At 39.0% G+C, this 19,881-nt stretch overlaps 1 protein-coding gene across 1 annotated transcript in view; it reads right to left on the minus strand.

Moving 5' to 3' along the window:
- Positions 1 to 19,881, minus strand: part of LOC110259266 (olfactory receptor 5AK2-like) — an 84,504-nt gene that overhangs the window by 23,732 nt on the left and 40,891 nt on the right. The window lies entirely within an intron of this gene.

Genomic DNA, 19,881 nt, shown 5'->3' on the forward strand with positions numbered 1-19,881 from the left:
TAGATAGGTTCATCTGTGCATACTTTAGATTCCACACATAAATGACATCAAGTGGTATTTGTCTTTCTCCTTCTGACTTCACTCAGTATGGGAATCTCTAGTTGCCTTCATGTAGCTGCAAGTGGTCCTGTTTCATTCTTTCTTATGACTGAGTAGTATTCCACTGCGTATAGGTACCACATCTTCTTAATCCGTTCATCTTCCAATGGTTGTTTCCATGTCTTGGCTATTGTGAATAGCGCTGCTCTGAACACAGGGGTGCATGTATCTTTTTGAATTGTAGTTCTGTCTGAAGACATGCCCAGGAGTGGGATGGCTGAATCATACGGTAGTTCTATATTCAGTTTTCTGGGGAAGCTCTATACTGTTTTCCATAGTGGTTGTATCAATTTACATGCCCACCAACAGTATGGGAGAGTTCCCTTTTCTCCACACGCTCTCCAGCATTTGTTCTCTGTAGACTTATTCATGATGGCCATTCTGACCCGTGTGAGGGGTTACCTCACTGCTATTTTGATATGCATTTCTCTGCTTATAATAGGATGTATTAACGATTCTCAGAAATGCTTATAGGTTTCACCATACAGAGGTTATGCCTATTTTGTTCTGTTGCCCACAGAATATTTTATGCTTTTGGATGCTATTTTAGTGGTATTAAAACTCATTTCTATTTTTTATAATGTTATAGACATAAGAATGATTTTTTCTACTTATGGTAGTTTGTTGCTTTTCTAATTAATTTAATGATTTACGTGCACTCATTTATTTCTAGCCACATGATTGGCCCTATTGTGTATAACAGTTAATTCTCCTGGGTATGTCCTGAAAAAAAATCATGTTCTCTTCAAATAATTAGTTTTACTTCCTTTTGCCTCGTTCCTTTTTTTTTTTTGGACTGCCTTCTGTAATGTAAGTGCTTTCGATCAGTAGCTCCAGAATAATTTTAAGAACAATTTTGACCGAGGCCATCTTTTACTTGTTTCTGAGATTAAATGGATGCTGTCAGTGTTTTCGTATAAATAGGATCAAGTCTTTGGGCTGAAATATTTTAAATTTTGTTTAAACACTGGAATTAAGAATAAATGTTTAACCTGAGGAATAGTTTTTAAGTATCTTTGGATATGATTTAATGATTTATCTTTTAACAATTAATACATACATCATTACATGAATAGATTTTTCTATTATCAAACTATTCTGTGCTCCTATAATATAACTAACCTGATTATGGTGTATTATTCTTCACTATGCTGCTGAGGTTTTTTTCTTTGTGAGTGTTTATATTTTTACCACGTATTTATATATTAATCTTTGCGTGTGGCAGTGGAGTATAGTTTTTGAGCTGTCTTTGATGCTTAGTTTATAAAACTTATGTTGAAACATTTGGTTTTTTCCCATGGTCACCAACAGGTCAAGCTTTATTGATATTGTCTATTTCTTAATATTTGTTTAGAACTCTAGGGCTTGGTGCTTTTTGGCAAAAATGTTGCACTTTCACAACTTTATTTCTCCTATATTACCTGTTGTTTAACTTTTCCTGTGGTAACTTCTTGCAATCAGTATTCCCTTAGGAAAACCAGTCATTCCATCAGACTTGCTAATACATTTGGATATTGTTATTGTTTAGTATTCTCTCATTTACAAATTTTTTTGTTCCCCAGTATGATTTTTCTTGATCAATCAGCAAGTGATTTATCCATTTTATTGTGATGTTACCTTTCGCCCCAGAAAATGAGTTCTTGATTTTACTATTTCTGTTACTTAATAGATTTTAAATATTAATTTAAAAAATAATGATTACTCTCTTATCCTTACCTCACATTATTTTCTCATGCCTTAAAATGTATGCTTACATAATTTGTTATAATTATTCCCTATTTACTAACACTAGTATTTATAGAGCTATAAAATTTTATTTGAAAACCCTCTGTAGTTTACAGAGGATTATGTAATGGTTTGCAAATTATTGTTTTATAGATATGTAGCAATATTGTTTTTATTTCGTCTTCACCCTAGGCTTTGTTTCAATGAGAATTTTCAGTTTTAAGTGGACGAATTTAGTGTTTACGTTCAAGCTTCATTAATAATTCCAGCTCTACGATTTTGAAGCAGAGAATATTTTATGTATTCGTACTAATTTTTGCATTAATTGCATTTTTATAATAATCCCATGGTCACATGAATAGGAAAGAAGAAAGGATGGAAGGAAGAAAAGGAAAAAAAGAAAGAAAGGAAAAATGGAAGAAAGAGAAAAGGAAGTTAGTTTCCTGGTTCCAAGTTACTATGAAGATAAAATTCAGTTCCCCCAATACATCAGCCTGTCATGTATCTAACACAATGTCAACAGTCACAAAACGCCAGTAAGAAACATGTTTCTCCCTGGACCTCCCATGCCCACAAGGCGATGGGAAAAAGGCTAGCAGCTCCCTCTTGTAAGGGATGGAGACCTTTTCTTGCCAATGACATAGCTTTCCTACCTTATTCCTTCCCCCTCTTGAGCATTGCTTACTGAAATATCTCTGCTTTGTGACAGTATCCAAATCTAGAGGGAGTACCTGGGTCCCTGGTCCATACCTGGAAACCTTCAGCAAAAGCCAAAGCCTATACCCCGTAAAAAGACCCGCCCCAGGCCTTCTTCCTGAGCTGTCCACAGCTTCTGTGGCGTGTGTTGCAGAAGTCAAATTTTGACTCCTAAACTTTGCCTCCAGGTGTGTTTGGTTGGTGGGCCTTAAGAATATAGAGTTTCTCAACACAAATTTGTTCTCATTGACTATGTCAAGTAGCTCTTCTGCAATCACGTTTTAAAATTTGTGCTTAACTGGGTCTATCATGGACAGGAAGAAATAAATTTGTGACAATTATGTGTTTTCTTTGTCCCCATACTTTCTATTTTTCTACTTTATGAATATTAAGTTGCTCTTATTTAACACATGATTTTCCCAAGAACATTTCTGCCCCTGTCCAATTCCTCTGTGTAAGGCATTTATAGGCACTGCATTTAAGAATGTGTCTGTAAGGAGACATATGAAGATAGTGAAACTTAAGTTCTGTCATCAGAACCGTATGGTACTGGCACAGAAACAGAACTACAGATCAGTGGAACAGGAGAGAAAGCTCAGAATTAAACCCACACGTCTACAGCCAACTCTTCTATGACAAAGGAGGCAAGAATATACAATGGAGAAAAGCCAGCCCCTTCAACAAGCGGTGCTGGGAAAACTGGACAGCCACATGGAAAAGAAGGAAATTAGAACACTCCCTAACACCATACACAAAAATAAACTCAAGATGGATTCAAGACCTAGATATAAGACCAGACACTACCAAACTCTTAGAGGAAAACACAGGCCAAACACTCTCCGACATAAATGACAGCAACCTCTTCTCAGATCCACATCTTAGAATAATGACAGTAAAAAGAAAAATAAACAAATGGGACTCAATGAAACTTCAAAGTTTCTGCACAGCAAAGGAAACCCTAAACAAAATGAAAAGACAACCCACAGAATGGGAGAAAATATTTGCAAATAAATCAACTGACAAGAAATTCATCTCCAAAATTTACAAACATGTCTTACAGCTCAATATCAAAACAACAAATAACCCCATCCAAAAATGGGCAGAAGATCTAAACAGACAATTCTCCAAAGAAGACATAGGGACGGCCAAAAAACCCATGAAAAGATAATCAACATCACTCATCATTAGAGAGATGCAAATCAAAACCCCTCTGAGGTACCACCTTACACCAGCCAGAAGGGCCATCATCCAAAAGTCTACAAACAATAAGTGCTGGAGAGGCTGTGGAGAAAAAGGAACCCTAGTACACTGTTGGTGGGATTGCAAATTGGTGCAACCACTTTCTGAGACATCAGTATGGAGATGCCTCAGAAAACTAAACATAGAACAACCATTTGATCCAGCAACCCCACTCCTAGGCATCTATCCAGAGAATAGCACGACTCGAAAAGACACATGTACTCCAATGTTCACTGCAGCACTCTTTGCCATAACCAAGACATGGAAACAACCTAAACGTCCATCGAGAGAGGAGTGGATCAAGAAGATGTGGTACATATGCACAATGGAATATTACTCAGCCATTAAAAAGAGTGAAATACTGGCATTTTTAGCAACATGGATGGACCTTGAAACTTTCATGGTAAGTGAAGTCAGTCAGACAATGAGACACCAACATCAAATGCTATCACTTACATGTGGAATCTGAAAACAGGACACAATGAACTTCTTTGCAGAGCAGATACTGACTCATAGACTTTGAAAAACTTTTGGTTTCCAAATGGGACAGGTTGGGGGCTTGCAGGGCATCCACTGGGGGTTTGGGAAGAAATGCTATAAAATTGGGTCGTGATGATCATTGTAGAACTATAAATGTAATATATATACATATATATATATATATAAAGATTTCTCTCTGTATCCTGAGACAGTTCAGCTAAATATAAAGGTAAAGATTTCTTCCCCCTCAGGAAAGGACTTTATGACCTACCAGATTGAAAACAGGATTTCTCTCTGCAGAGGGTAATATGGACATGTCGCCAGGAGTCCTAAAAAAAAATTAGAGTTTCCTAATTTGGGGATTCATCTCCTGTAATGCATTCCTGTAATGGGCTGGTACTATCTGAATTTTCTTGGTATTTTTCAGGTTATGTTTGGCTCTAAATCATAGTATTTCTGCCTCAGTCCACAGTTTGGAACTTCTGGAAATGTTGAGAAAGCCTGGAAACTTCCATCCTGTCAGTCATCTCATTCACAGCTTCTTATGGTTCAACTGAAGAATGAGATTGAGAGAAGAAAGACCACATGGGATCTCAGCCTTTTTGTTAACATGTCTGTCGACAGAACGGGCATACGCTTTAATTTTATTTTCTCCCAAGTGGACAGAACACTCGTGTTCAAGTCCAGGCAGGACTTCTTGTGTTTGGCCTGGTTTCTTCCATCTTTCTCCACTCTTGGAGATTGAGGGAAATAAAGCATCAATTCTGGATTAGTGAGGCTGCTCTGAAGCACCACATTCGGCATTGAATTTGACCCTTCAAGAAGGCACAGGTGAAGAGTCAAGTTATATTTAAAATACAACTTTACCAATGGTACACTGATATGCTCCCTATCTGCCAGATGCCTGTGTCAGGTTCCTAGTTGGTTAGAGCTCGTGTACGGAGGGGAGAGGTATTGATCCGTAATGCCTGAATGTACATGTATGAGGATTCATTCAACTGTTCCTTTCTTCCTCTTGCTTTGGGCACATTTTCTCCAAAGATATGGAGAATTTCTGTAACTCATTCTTCATAACACGAAAATAGCTTAGCTATAGAGTAAAAGCAAGAGTAATGATATCTCTCAAGGGAAAACAGAAAAGATTTTTGCCCTGGTGAGTCTTTATGCTATGGTTGTTGGAGGTACTTTCCATCGCTGACCATCCATTTTTCTTTATTTTTATTTTCTATTTTAAAGGCAAGTATATTTGGGAAATACTCATGCCTCAGAATGGACAAAAGGAATATCAAAGCTCTTTTAAGATGCTTTCTCTCCAAGAAATATGTGAATTAGAAAGTTATGTATTTCATCCTTTCAGATGTTTTTATTACCTTTCACGAGGTTTTCATATAGCTAAGAAATTACACTTTATATCGTTTTCGTTGTTTGTATCTCACATGTATTTGACACACCTTCTGCTGTTGAGAAATGAGAGAGAAATTTTGGCTTGCTTGTTGAACATGCTGAGTTAGTAGTTGGTGTCCAAGCTAGAAACACTGCTTTCCAACCCCTTTCAGAGCTTCTCTCACATCTTGGTTTCTCAGGCTGTAGATGAGGGGGTTGAACATGGGGATCACAATCCCATAAAACACGGAAGCCAGTTTTTCTTGCTCTTGAGACTCTAGGGTGCGGTGGTGCAGATACATGTAGGACAGAGTCCCATAGAAAAGGGTGACTGCTGTCAGGTGGGAGGCACACGTGGAGAAGGCTTTTTTCCTCCCTGCAGCAGAAGAGATCTTCAGGATGGCAGTCAGGATAAATATGTAGGAAAAGATGACGACCGACACAGTGCACGTCAGGTTAAACCCCACAAAGGCTGCTAGAAGCATGATGTTGAAGTAAATACTGGAGCACGAGAGGGCAAGAATTGGGGGTGCATCACAGAAAAAGTGGTTAATTTTATTGGATTTGCAAAAGTTCAGTTGGAAAGTAAAACTGTGTTTACCGAAGCATTTAGGAAGCCATGAAGTATGAACCAATTAAAGTTGAATGCAGACTCTCTGGGACATGACTGTTGGATAGCGGAGTGGGTTACAGATGGCCACATAGCAGTCCACTGGCATTGCGGCCAGGATGTAGCCGTCACTTGTTGCAAAAGCACCATAGGTTAGCAACTGCACCATGCAGCCTATGAATGAGATAGAGTGTTCTGTCCCCACAAAGTTTTGCAACATCTTGGGAGTGATAGCAGTAGCATAGCAGAGATCAACAAAAGCCAAGTTTTGGAGGAAAAAGTACATGGGGGTGTGAAGGGAAGCTTCAATCTTGATGAGCAGGATCATGCCAATGTTACCCACCAGGGTGACCACATAGATCCCAGAAACACTATGAAGAGGACAAGCCAAGACTTGTGTTGACCAGCAAATCCCAGGAGAATGAATTCTTCACTTTGGTGCCATTGTTTTGTTCCATGGGTGGAAAGATGAAGTATCAGCTGAAAAGCTGCGAAAAAGAGAGCAGAGAAAGCTAAGACCACTGGAGCATCCACCTAATTGTGCAGTTGGAAATGGTATATTTAAGTCCATTGTACTTTTGAGAATATTTTCCATGACATATCTTGCTTGGACTTTAAAGGCTGACCCTCCACCTGGCTGAGATTATTTCTTCTATAGTTTGGGGAAGTTGCCATGGCCCAGTAGCTGTGTTCTCAGCATGCAAACTGATGATACAGTTAATAAAGGTATCAATTTGGGATTATATAAGTACATTTTGGGGGGCCACACCTGTGGCATATTGATGTTTCTGGGTCAGTGATCCAATCTGCGTCCTTGCAGTGACCTGAACTGCAGTGACAAGGCCAGATTCTTAACCTTCTGGGCCCAAAGGGAACCCCTACAAGAACATTCTTTTAGTTAAGTATGCTTTCCTTGGTCCCGCCTACATTTTAATTGGAAATCCCAGTGTGCCTGAATACTCATCATTCTGTTTGAAATTCTGACATGGCCACGGGGTCCTGTATGATCTCGTTCCACCTATGTCCATATTTTCCCTTTATTTTTTCCCCTTCCTAGGCCCTTCTTCTCTGCCATGATGGTTTCTTGCATGGAATCGTAGAGCTGCTTATGGAAGTGTTTATCAAAGTATTTATGGTAAAAGATGATTTTCTTCAGAAATGTTCTCATCTGCTGTGGCCCAGTATTTTTGTATAAGCAAAGAAAAGGTTTTGGTAGGGTAAAATTGTGTGATAATTCAAATGCTCGATCTCGCTTTAAGTAGTTATCTCATCATGGACGAGAAACAGAGAATCCAAGGACTGATGCTGGTCCATGGGCCACACACTGAGTAGCACTGCTCTCTGGTGTCCATGCATCGTAATTTACTGATGAGCCTCCCTGGTGATGGACAGCCGATTGCCTACAACTTGCCTCCACTACAAACAACTCAGTGTGAAATCTTTCTAGGGTCTGTTGCTAGGAACAGAATTTTTCAGTCTGAGGCTCTGCACATATTTAATTTGACCAAGTTCTTCCAGATCACTTTCCACAATGGATACCTCAGCCCAAACTCCTCGTATTTGCGCCTGCGGATTTCCACGACTGCACCTCCTACTGAAGACTGGTATTTTGCTAATGTTTTTTTGGTCAGGAGAATGAGTATAAACGATGTCTTATTTTTATTTGTTTACTCCCATTTAAGTACGAGTAACTTTGATCATTACTTAATGTTCTCCTGAGAATTTGGGGATTTTATTGTTTTGCAAATTGCTTGCTAAATTTTTTTGTGAATGTTTCTTTTTTCTTTTTTACTTTTTTTCTTTTTAGGAACACACCTGCAGCATATGGAAGTTCCCATGTTACGGGTCGAATCAGAGCTACAGCTGCCAGCTTATGCCATAGCCACAATAATCCAGGATCTGAGCCATCCGAACCACAACTCATGACAACATTGGATCCTTAACCCGCTGTGTGCGGCCAGGGATTGAACCTGCAACCTCATGGTTACTAGTCGGCTTCGTTTCCACTGCACCACAACAGGAATTCCTTGTGAATGTTTCTATTGAGTTGAGTTTACATGTTCTTTATTTATCCAAGATTTGAATCTGTGGTCATTTGACAAAGATTTTCTTTCATTCTGTCATTTATTATTTTGTCTATAATATCCTCCATGGGAGAGAAATCCTTAAATGTAAAATAATAATTTATCATTTTCTTGCCTTATGGTTTGTTCTTTTGAAAAATTAAATGAATGAAGGCCATCTCTTTCCTAGTTGATGTCCTCAGGAGAGTAAAGAACAATAATCATAATTTTTTTCAATTTTTTATATATAATGATTTAAAAATTTTTTTCATTATAGCTGGTTTACAGTGTTATGTCAATTTTATATTGTAGAGCCATCTTTAATAAGTCCACAAATAACAAATGCTGGAGGGGGAACCCTCCTGCACTGTTGGTGGGAATGTAAGCTGGTACGACCACTCTGGAGAACAGTATGGAGGTACCTTAGAGAACTAGACATACAACTACCATGTGACCCAGCAATCCCACTCTTGGGCATATGTCCGAACAAAACTTTCCTTGAAAGAGACACATGCACCCGCATGTTCATTGCAGCACTATTCACAATAGCCAAGACATGGAAACAACCCAAATGTCCATCTACAGGATGACTGGATTATAAGATGTGGTGCATATACACAATGGAATACTACTCAGCCATAAAAAGAACAAAATAATGCCATTTGCTGCAACAGGGAAGGAACCTGAGACTCTTGTGCTGAGTGAAGTAAGTCAGAAAGAGAAAGACAAATACCTTATGATATCGCTTATACCTGGAATCTAATATATGGCACAAAGGAACATGTCCACAGACAAGAAGATCATGGACTGGGAGAACAGTTTTTTTCAATCTGAAATGAACTGTTGGCATGTGGTAGCTGCTGCATTATGATATTTTATATCACACAAATAATTTTGTTTTGGCTGTGCCCATGTCAATGTGGGGTTCCCAGGCCACAGATCAAATACGTGCCATTGAAGTGACCCTGAGCCACAGCAGTGGCAACACTGGATCTTTTACTGTGAGGCCACCAGGGGACTCCTCATACAGAATTTAATATACATTATTTGTGTTTTCCCAATATTTACTTTTTTAAAAAGAAAGCAGAACTAGGACCTACGGTATAGCACAGGGTAGGCCACTCAGCCCTTTGTAATAATCTACATGGGAAAAGAATCTGAGAAGGAATGCATGTAGGTATATGTATAACTGATTCACTTTGCTCTAAACCTGGAACTAGGACAACTTTCTAAGTCAACTCTACTCCAACAAACTTTATTTTTAACGAAGATCAGCCTGCTTTAGACAAACAAACAAGCAAAGAAGCAAAGAAGAAAGCAGACTAACAGAACAGAAAGTGATTGCAGTCTCTGTGCCTGGTTTCTGTGTTAGGGTGGGGTCTGCAAAACACTTAAATCTTGTAAAGAACTGTGCGCTTTGACTCGTTATTTAAAATTTACCCACAAAACTAGACCCAATTATGTTACAGGAAAGTTCTACCAAACTTTTGTGAAACTGATAATTCTAATACAGCACAATATGTTCCTGCAAGTTAGGGAAAGTTTGAGAAAAGAAAATTTGAATCAATTTCACTTCCGGATGTATGTGTAAAGAATAAATATTCACGAGTCAGATCCACCTATACCTTAAACAAATGATTGCCAGAGGTCTCAGAAAAGGCTCCAGTGAATAGCTATTTCCTCCTTCCCCAGGACGTGAACGAGTGGAGAAATAAAAGAAATGTATATAGGGAGCCCATTATGTCACCTCCAGACACCTGGGGGAAGACTTTCTTGGTCAAGTTACTTGTGCCCAGTCAACAACCTGAGTAGACAGGCTTATCCACCCAGTGTTGGTGGCAGTGACTGAGTCATGCCTCTTGCAAGTTGTGGTGAAGCACCTCTGAGATGCAGGGGGGACAAGGGCCCAGCAGCCTGGCTGCTCCTGAGGGGGTGGAGCAGGGCATGCCAGGTGGTTCCTAGATTTACTGATCAGATATGCTGCTGCACCCTTCTACGAAAACTGAGTGGCTGGAAAGGGAACAGGATGGCCATGATTCCACAAAATGAGCCCCTTTTGCAGGAAAGAAATATCAGAAGTAGGGAAAGAAGTATTTTCCATCAGCCATCAAGGCCATCAGCCATATCAACATGATAGGCCCCCCATATTAACGTATAAGCACAATGTAATTTCAGTGAAATGCTTGGGAGGATTTTATGTCCATCTGTACCAACGTACAAAATTTATATAGAAGAAAAAAGAACTAAAGACTGCTAAGACAATTTCAATGGACAAAAAGGGTGAACGTGTCCCATCAGCTATCGGAACTTACTCTAAAGCAATAATAATAAGGCCAGTGTGGTACTAGTGTGAGGGCAGACAAACAGATCAATGGAGATAAAAGATATCATAAACAGGCCCACAAGTCTTTAGAAGCGTGAGGTACGAAAACAGTAGTGTGTGCATCAGTACAAAAGACCCAATAAACGGTGGTGCTATAAATGCTTATACATATAAAAAATTGTACTGTATTCCTACATTACATTTTATTATTCCAAATGGATTAAGGATTAAATTGTAAAGGTGTGAGAATAAACAGCAGAATATCTATGACCTAGCTATGCACTGAAAAATTTAATAAAGATAGAAGTGCACAGAAAGCGAAACACTGAAAATTCAACTACATCTAAATTAAAAACACCAATGTTATGTAAAAGAAAAGACAGATGAAAACTACTATATTTAGAATGGATAAACAAGGAGGTATTTATAGCACAGGGATCTATTTCCAATCTCCTGGGATAGACCATCATGGAAAAGAATTTTAAAAAGTACATGTACACACACACACACACACACACACACACACACACACACACAGAGACACATAACTGAGTTATTTTGCTATACAGCAGAAATTGGGACAACACTGTAAATCAACTGTACTTTAATAGAAAAATAAAGACTAGAAACTGACCTGAAATTTACTCAGGTCAATCGGTTTCTGACACATATAAATGATAAACAATTAGTACCCAGTACATTTAAGTAATTTCCAAAAACTGCTCCAAGTCAAAAGATATAATCAGGATAGTTAGAGGAGGAAAAACGCAGTCAACAGAAGTATGGATATACATGGATATACATGTAGAGCATGAGGAATGCAGTGTATTAATAATGCATTGAAAGATAATTTTATACTTCTCAGTATAAAAATACCTATTTTAAGTGAGAATGTGGATTCATACATTCCCGATGCAAAGGTAAATTAGAACAGTCATGGAGATAAATTTGGAAATGTTTATAAAATTAAATACATGCCTCCCTTTGGTCCAAAGTTTTTGTTAAAGGAATATATTCAAGATAAATTTTTGTCCATGTAAAAAAGGATATATATATATATATATATATCCACATATTACACATGTCAGTATATGTATGAATATGTGTACCTATAATATACACACAGAAGAAGGGCCACAGCAGCATCTTTGAACGTAGGAAAAAAGGAACCATTAAAGAAATAAGTATGAATTCAGTCAACTGGTGCTACATTCCCTATGTAGGTAACTTTCTGAAGTCGAATGCTGAGTAATAGAAAGCAATGGAGGAAGTTAGATAGTGGCTACATGGGTGGTTGTTACATAATTTGGACATTTTTATGCCCCTTAAATATTGTGCAAGGACAGAATTTCTCACCCCCGCACATCAGCAGAGGTCCTTACTCTGATGTCAGTAACACCAGGAAGAACTGCAGAGCCACGGACGTGATGGTCACGGTGGGATAAGACGTGCTTTAGTGGTGGGGAGCATAGCAAAGCAAACCTGTGGCTGACATGGACCATCCGGCTCTTGCAAATTTCTTCAGAAATAGACCGAGTGGGATGAGTTTGTGGTGCAAGAACAAGGACCACTTCTCTTCTTCCGACATTTAGTCAGGCCTAAAGGCCAATGAGAATGTGTATGTGGCCTCCTCAGGTACAATTACAGTGCAACATATTAGAAAGGAGGTTTCTGTCCAGTGGGTGAAAGCACTGGTCAGAGGAACCTAGCACTGCTCATGAGTCCATTTAAACTAGAATCTGGATGAGTTAATGACATTTGCTGTGTTAATTTAATCATTCTGAATGCAAATAAAATGCATGATGTGGTAGTTTTCATGACGTATGTAAAAACCAGTACAAAGGACTCATGACACACATACAACGGCCAATACACAAACACAAGACAAGAACTCATGTATTTTGAACGTGCGTAATCTAGCCTGAATCCTGGAGCTTCTGAAGTTTCATTTATATTGAGCACAATGCATCTGATAGGACCTGGGTGACAAATGATGTCAGCCCCAGCCCTTGCCTCAGTTCTACCTTATATAAAATGGGGATCGCAGAATCACTTGGAACGTAATAATGCTCCTTGTGACACTGTGTATAACAGCAAAAGTGTGGAAATGGAGTTAAATACGTCGGAATCATTTCATATTATGCATCAATACACAGTCCAAAGAGAATGAGAAAACTGTATACTCCTATGGAAAGGTGGTGCTATCACAGTGTCGAATGAACAAAGCAAATTGCGGATTAATGTCTATAGTGTGGATCCTCTTAATATAAAGTTTTTTTTCCCCTTTAAAACTCTCTCTCTATTTCTCATTGTCTTTATTTATCCATGAAAAAGCCTGAAAGGGTTCACACCAAAGTTTAATGGTTATCCTTGGGCATGGGAATGAGGAGAGAAACTTTTTTAAAAAATTAATTTGAACTTAACTTCTTGCATACAGGTGATATCTGCACATAGTTAAATGAAACTAGTTAAGCTCACAATGCAAAAATTTAGCAATCCTTTCCCTCTCACCAATTCCACTCCTAAGGAGACGGTTTGCAGCCCTTTCAGCTTAATTTTTGTTATTGTTGTTGTTATTATTATTATTATTATTTATGGCTGCACCCACTGCATATGGAAGTTCCTGGGCCAGAGATTGAGTCCAAGCCACAATTGTGACTTAGGGCACAGCTGTGGCAATGCCAGATCCTTTAACCCACTGCGCTGGGCAGGGATTGAACCCTCACCTTCCCAGAGACATGAGGCATTGTAGTCACATGCTCAACACACTGTGCCACAGTGCGAACTCCTAGAGAGAAAGTTCTTTGAAATTTTAAACTTCATCACCTTTTCATTGTAAAAGAACTTTAACTGTTTTAAGAAGGAAGAGGAAGGGCAAGAAGTCACATCTGCCTTGTAATGATGTGACTTAAAGTGACATGATTGATGTAAACACCCCAGCACAGAGGCAGCACTGAAAGGGCACTCAAATCGGGTCATGAGGACACATGCACATACCACACTAAAGCCTTCTGCTGCTCACTGCTCCCCACTCCTTCAGTTAATCATTCAATCGTGTGCTCATTCATATCCTCCTCAGACAACACGCAGCCCAGTTCGGTTCCTCACTCCATTTCCATTGCGTCACCAGGGATGAAGGGATTACTCCTGGTCTCGGGGCGAAACTTTCGTTCTGACCCCTGTGCTCCACTGTTACCAGCACACACTGGGATGATAACATGGCTGCTTTGGGAAACAGGCTTTGCTTTCTCTTACTTACACCCGAGCTGCTCCCAGATTTTCTTTCGGCACCTGGCACAGGATGATTGGCCACCAGGCTCTCTGTGTGTTTCCTCCTAACTGGGGAGTTTAAAGCTGGAGCCTAAGGGATAGATCCCTGCTCCCTTGAGAACCTGAGCTTTCAGGGGCTGTGATGGAGTCGGAATAAGCAAGGTTCAGTAGTTATTTTCAGCTAAAGAGCATTTAAGCTTTCTCTAGAGATGGTGCGTTTCATCATGCTATTGTCTTTAGGGACGTTTTGCGGGTGTGTGTGTGTTGCTTTGCTGTAGAACAATGTCTTTAGAAATTTTTCTTGTTAAAAATCAGGTTGAATAACTTTTACAATGTCTCAGAATTTGTGTTCCGTTCTAGAAAGCTGACCTTGTCATCATAATCAGCAAAAAGCAGGAGCACCTGGAAAAAAAAAATCCAAAATCCAAAGCTAATCTAAATTTAAATCCACAGTCCGAATATGACAAATAGAGTTACCACTGTTCGAATAATTTTGTATGTTACCACTTTGACTATTTTTTTATTTGAAGAAAAAAGACTTGATCACTTCTTTCTTTTTTCTAGCAATGTTTATATTTTCAAAATCAGCCATGGATAAAGACACCCTTATTCCTATGAGCACTTTACACCTTCACCATATTTCAGGTAAGCATTGTGATGTGAGAGATTTTGAGTGCTTGGCCATGAGGCTTCTAGTATTAAACCTTTCGTTAATGAGAAGAAAAGCTAGAGTCAGTGAGCCTGTCGCTTCTTGTCTGAAGGAGGGTTATTGCCAAAGTCTGGGAACTGACATTCCATATTCCTCACTGCATGATCAAGTGGAATGTGTGTGGAATGCGGTCTCCTGAGAGTAGAAGAAAATCCAACTTCCCTTCGGCTGGGACTTTCACAAAACCAGAGCCTTCGTTTTCCTTTACAGCAGCAGTTTGGAAGTCAAGGCTCACATTTTGTGACTTGCTTAGTCTCCCCCATATGCTGGTTGTCTCTCAGTCTAGCGTGTCAGCCATAGTGCTAGGCATCGCGTTCCCTTTCAGAGGAGAAAAGGCATCCTGGACGGTAGGTAGGGTGATAGCCACACACACACTCCTGGTCACAACGACAAAAGCTCCCCTGGGTCCAGCAGACTTCTACTTAGATCCCGCTGGCTAGACCTGTGTTACGTGGAGTAGTAGCAACCTGTGTGTCCTGCACCACATCTTGGCTACTTGATTTCAGCACAGCTGTGGTGGACAGCTCCGCCTGTGCCACTAGTGGCAGGTTTCCCACAGTATCTCTCTGCTCACTGACTTAGGAATATCTCGTAAACTGACTCCACCAGACTCTAGCCATGTCCCAGACTTCTAACTTCCAGAACCGTGAGAAATACATGTTTGTTGTTTAGAAATCATCAGTCTGTGTATACTGTTAACAGAGCCTTCATGGACTAACACATCTGGAAAGTACTACACATACAATTACATGTTTATTATGGCCAAAGGATACAAATCATCACCGGCCAAAGGAAAATAACAGCCACAGCAATGCCAGTCCCGTATCTGGGAGCCATGCCACAACTTCTGGCCATGCCAGATCCTTAACCCACTGAGGCCAGGGATCGAACGGGCATCCCCATGGATACTAGTCAGGCTCTTAACAGCCGAGCCACAACCGGAACTCCTTGCCTTCCTTTTTGGAGGGAAGGTGTATACAAACCAGCAGTGTGGTTAAAAGTTTAGATGTACCAACGTGCATAGAGTAAAAAACATCGCCCCCTTTATCCCTTGTTTCCCAATTTCTGATTTCCCTCCCTGGAGAATTTCACTGTTACAATTCTGTATTCTTCTAGATTAGCCTTTAATTGCATGTGCAAACATTCTAATATTATATTATTTCTTCCTCACCCATATAAATGACAGTGTATCACTCACATTTTTCTGCAGCCTGAATATAACAATATTTCTGGGTGATGTACATGGAAAGAGAAATCTCAGTCTTTATTGGTTGTTTGTTATTTTATTGACAGCTGCATTGCTTACCATGTCTAATGAAACTCTCTTCCCTACTGGTGGACATTTAGATGGTTTCAGATCTTTATTAATAAAAACAATAATAAATAGACTAGTGTGTGTAGGTGTGAATATATCCGTAGGATTAAAAGATGTTTAGGAGAAGATCCTCTGGGTCAAAGGGTATCAACATTGTACATTTTGAGAGACGTTGCCCAACTGTCCTTTGGAGCAAACTCTGTCAATTTAAATTGCTTCTAGCAAATCTAGAGTGACCGTTTTTTGCAAATCCTTTCTAACACAAGGCTTAGACAATTTTATTACACTTTGTCATTATGATAGGTTTAAAAAAACAGTGTATTTTTGTTTTATTTGCTGTTTTCTCCTACAAACCAGATTGAGCATCTTTTCCCATGTCCAAGAACAGTTAGTATTTTTTTTCTGTGAATTACTGTTTATATATGTTGCCCTCTTAAAAATAGTTTGTTTGCTTCTTATTGATAGTCTCAGTCAAGAAGCCTTCCTTCCTTATAAAATTTGCATATATGTATTTCTTAATATTTTATATTGCTAATTTTACATTTTGCATGTAAAAAATTTCGACTTTTATGCCCCCATAAATTTCCCAGTCTTTGCCAAATATCTGAATATAGGTTAGATTATGCATTTAACCCTCAGTATAGGTATTTTATAATGCCACACTAGCCTTTACTTCCTGCTTGAGTATAGCCTTAGGGTAAGCTAGAGGGTGTGTTTGAAATCTCCTGAGGTCTTTCCTAAAAATGAACCCAGCCTGGTCAAGCTCACAGTCGTAATTACAGATAATCAGGAGTATACTGCAAGTTTTCCATACCACTGTGAAAGTTTCATGCTATAGCTTTTGCTTTTAAGCATTTTGCTTTGACTATTGTTTGCCTTGATACTTACCTACATCTTTCAGCAGCTGCAATGTTAAAGCATGGTCTCTCTCTCTCTCTTTTTTTTTTTTTTTTTTTTTTAACAAAGGCTCTCCGGAAAAAAGGTGCTTGGCATTGAATGAGTTTTCAGTTAGGACAAATAGTAATAGGCTTGCTAGTGTGGTCTTCCAGGGAAGCACTATACAGGTGAAATAATATTTTTGATCCGTGGTTGGCTGAATCTGCTAATTCAGAAACTGTGGATATGGTGGGGAGGCTGTAGAGTTGTTTTCAACACTATTGTTTTAAAAATTATTTTATGGTCGCACCCATGGCATATGGAAGTTCCTGGGCAGGAACTGAATCCAAGCTGCCACTGTGTCCTACGCCACAGCTGCAGCAATGCCAGATCCTTTAAGATCCTTTAACCCACTGCACCAGGCTGGGGATGAAATCTGCACCTCCACAGTGACCTGATAGCTGCTGCAGTCGACTCTTAACCCACTGAGTCACTGAGGAACTCTGTCTTCGTGGTCTTCTTTTTTTTTGCACAACCATGGCTCAAGCTGTTGCAGTGACAGATCCTTAACCCACTGTGACACAAGAGAACTCCTATTTTCTTTTCAAGACAATAATTTCATCATGGAATTGGCTTAGCACTTTTGTTGAAATTCAGCTTATTGCATGTTTGTTGTTGCATTTTTTAACTTTATATTTGTCCCACTGGTCAATATATCTTTGTTTTATTACAAAAACTGGTTTATTTACAGTATCTTTAAGTTAAATGTGAAAACAGGCAGCATAGGCCCTCAAACGTTAAAACATTAAAAAAAGTTTTTGGACCTTTTTAAGATTTTCGCTCTTCCAAGAGGGCTTGATGCTATTTTTGGGGAGAAGGCTGCAATTTCACCACTTTATTTCCTCTGTGTTAATTGCTCTTTAATCTCTTCTGTGGTAATTTTTGGCAACCAGTATTCTCTCAGTCAAAAAGCATCCATTCCAACAGTTTCTCTAATACATCTGGATACTGCTGGTCTAAGCATTTTCTTATTAAAAAATTTTTCTTTGTGCCCTTGTATTATTTTTCTTGGTAAATAAGCCACTGACTTACCCATTTTACTGTTATTTTTAGCTTCAGAGAATGAGTTCTTATTTATTATTTCTGTTATTTCTTTAGCTTTAGCATCAATTAAAATTAATTACTACTTTTTTTTTGTCTTTTCAGGGCCGCACCTGGGGTTTATGGAGGTTCCCAGGCTAGGGGTCTAATCAGGGCTACAGCTGCCGGCCTACGCCACAGCCACAGCAATGCCAGATCTGAGCTGCATCTGTGACCTACACCACAGCTCAGGGCAACACTGTATCCTTAACCCACTGAGCGAGGCCAGGGATCGAACCTGCAATCTCATGGTTCCTAGTTGGATTCGTTTCCACTGTGCCATGACAGGAACTCCTTCTCTCTTCTTTTTAAAATATTATCTCATGTCTTGAAATTTACATATTTTAAATTTCCTATGTACTAACACAAGTATTTGTAGAGTAAAAAACTTTTATTTGAACACCCTTTGTAGTTTATAGATATTTATAGTGGTTTGTAAACATAATTTTATAGATACTTGTCAATTCTGTTTTTATTTCACCTTCAACTAAAGATTTGTTTGAAAGAGAATTTCATATTAAGTGGTAGATTTTAGGTGTTTTTAACCCGAAGCTGTATTATTAAATTCTAGATCTAGCCCACTGGATCAGGGAATATTTTCCACACTATTTCTGGTTTTTGGAGCTTATCATATTTCTTTAATTCTTCCATGGGCACATTAAAAAAAAGAAAGGAGGAATGAAAAAAGGAAGGGAAGAAGGAAAGGGAAACAAGGAGGAAGGAAAAACAGAAAAAGAAAAGAAGAAACAAATAAAAAGGTTTTTCTAGTTTCGAGTTAATATGAAGATGAAAATCAGTTCTGTCAATAAATTGAACTGTGATATATCTAACACATTATTGATGGTCAGAGAAAACCAATAAAAAATAGCATTTATAACTAGAACTTGCAGCAGAACTACTGACAACTCTATCTTCTAAGTGACTCCTACTTTTTCACCAATGACATAACTATTCCTACTGAATTCCGTCCACCTCTTGAGTAAAGATTATTGAGATATCCAGTTGCTGGTCTTCACCCTTTTGACAGTATTCAAATCTAGAGAGAGTACCTGCTTTCCTATTCCATACTAGGATTCAGTCAGCAAAGCCCAGATGATATAAAAAGCTCTTTCCAGAATTTATTATTTGCAGGCTTGTTGATGATAACCTGAGGTGGTACCTCATTGTAGTTTTGACTTGCTTTTCTCTGATAACTAGTGATGCTGAGCATTTTTTCACGTGCTTGTTGGCCCTGTGTATGGCTTCTTTGCAGAAATGTCTATTCATGTCTTCTGCCCATTTTTCAACTGGGTTGTTTGTTTTTTTGCTGTTGAGATGTATAAATTGTCTGTATATTTTAGAGATTAAGCCCTTGCTGGTTGCATCATTTGAAACTATTTTTTCCTATTCCATGGGTTGTCTTTTTGTTTTATTTTTATGGTTTCCATTGCTGTGCAAAAGCTTGTAAATTTGATTAGGTCCCATTGGCTGGCTTAATTTTGTTTTTATGTCTATTGCCTTGGGAGGGTGACCTGAGAAAACAATTTGGTTTTTTTTTTTTTTTTTTTTTTTTTTTGTCTTTTCTAGGGTTGCACCCACAGCATATGGAGGATCCCAGGCTAGAGGTCGAATCGGAGCTGTAGCCGCCGGCCTACGTCAGAGCCACAGCAACGCCGGATCCGAGCTGCATGTGCAACCTACACCACAGCTCACAGCATCGCTGGATCCTTAACCCACTGCGCAAGGCCAGGGACCGAACCCACAACCTCATGGTTCCTAGTTGGATTCGTTAACCACTGTGCCATGACGGGAACTCCTGAGAAAACAATTTGTATGGCTGATGCCAGAGGATGTTTTGCCTTTGTTCTCTTCTAGGAGTTGTATTGGGTCTTGACTTATGTTTAAGTTTTTAAGCCATTTTGAGTTTATTTTTGTGCATAGTGTGAGGGTGTATTTTAGTTTCACTGATTTACA

Source organism: Sus scrofa, chromosome 2 (assembly GCF_000003025.6).
Source record: "Sus scrofa isolate TJ Tabasco breed Duroc chromosome 2, Sscrofa11.1, whole genome shotgun sequence".
Lineage (NCBI taxonomy): Eukaryota > Metazoa > Chordata > Mammalia > Artiodactyla > Suidae > Sus > Sus scrofa.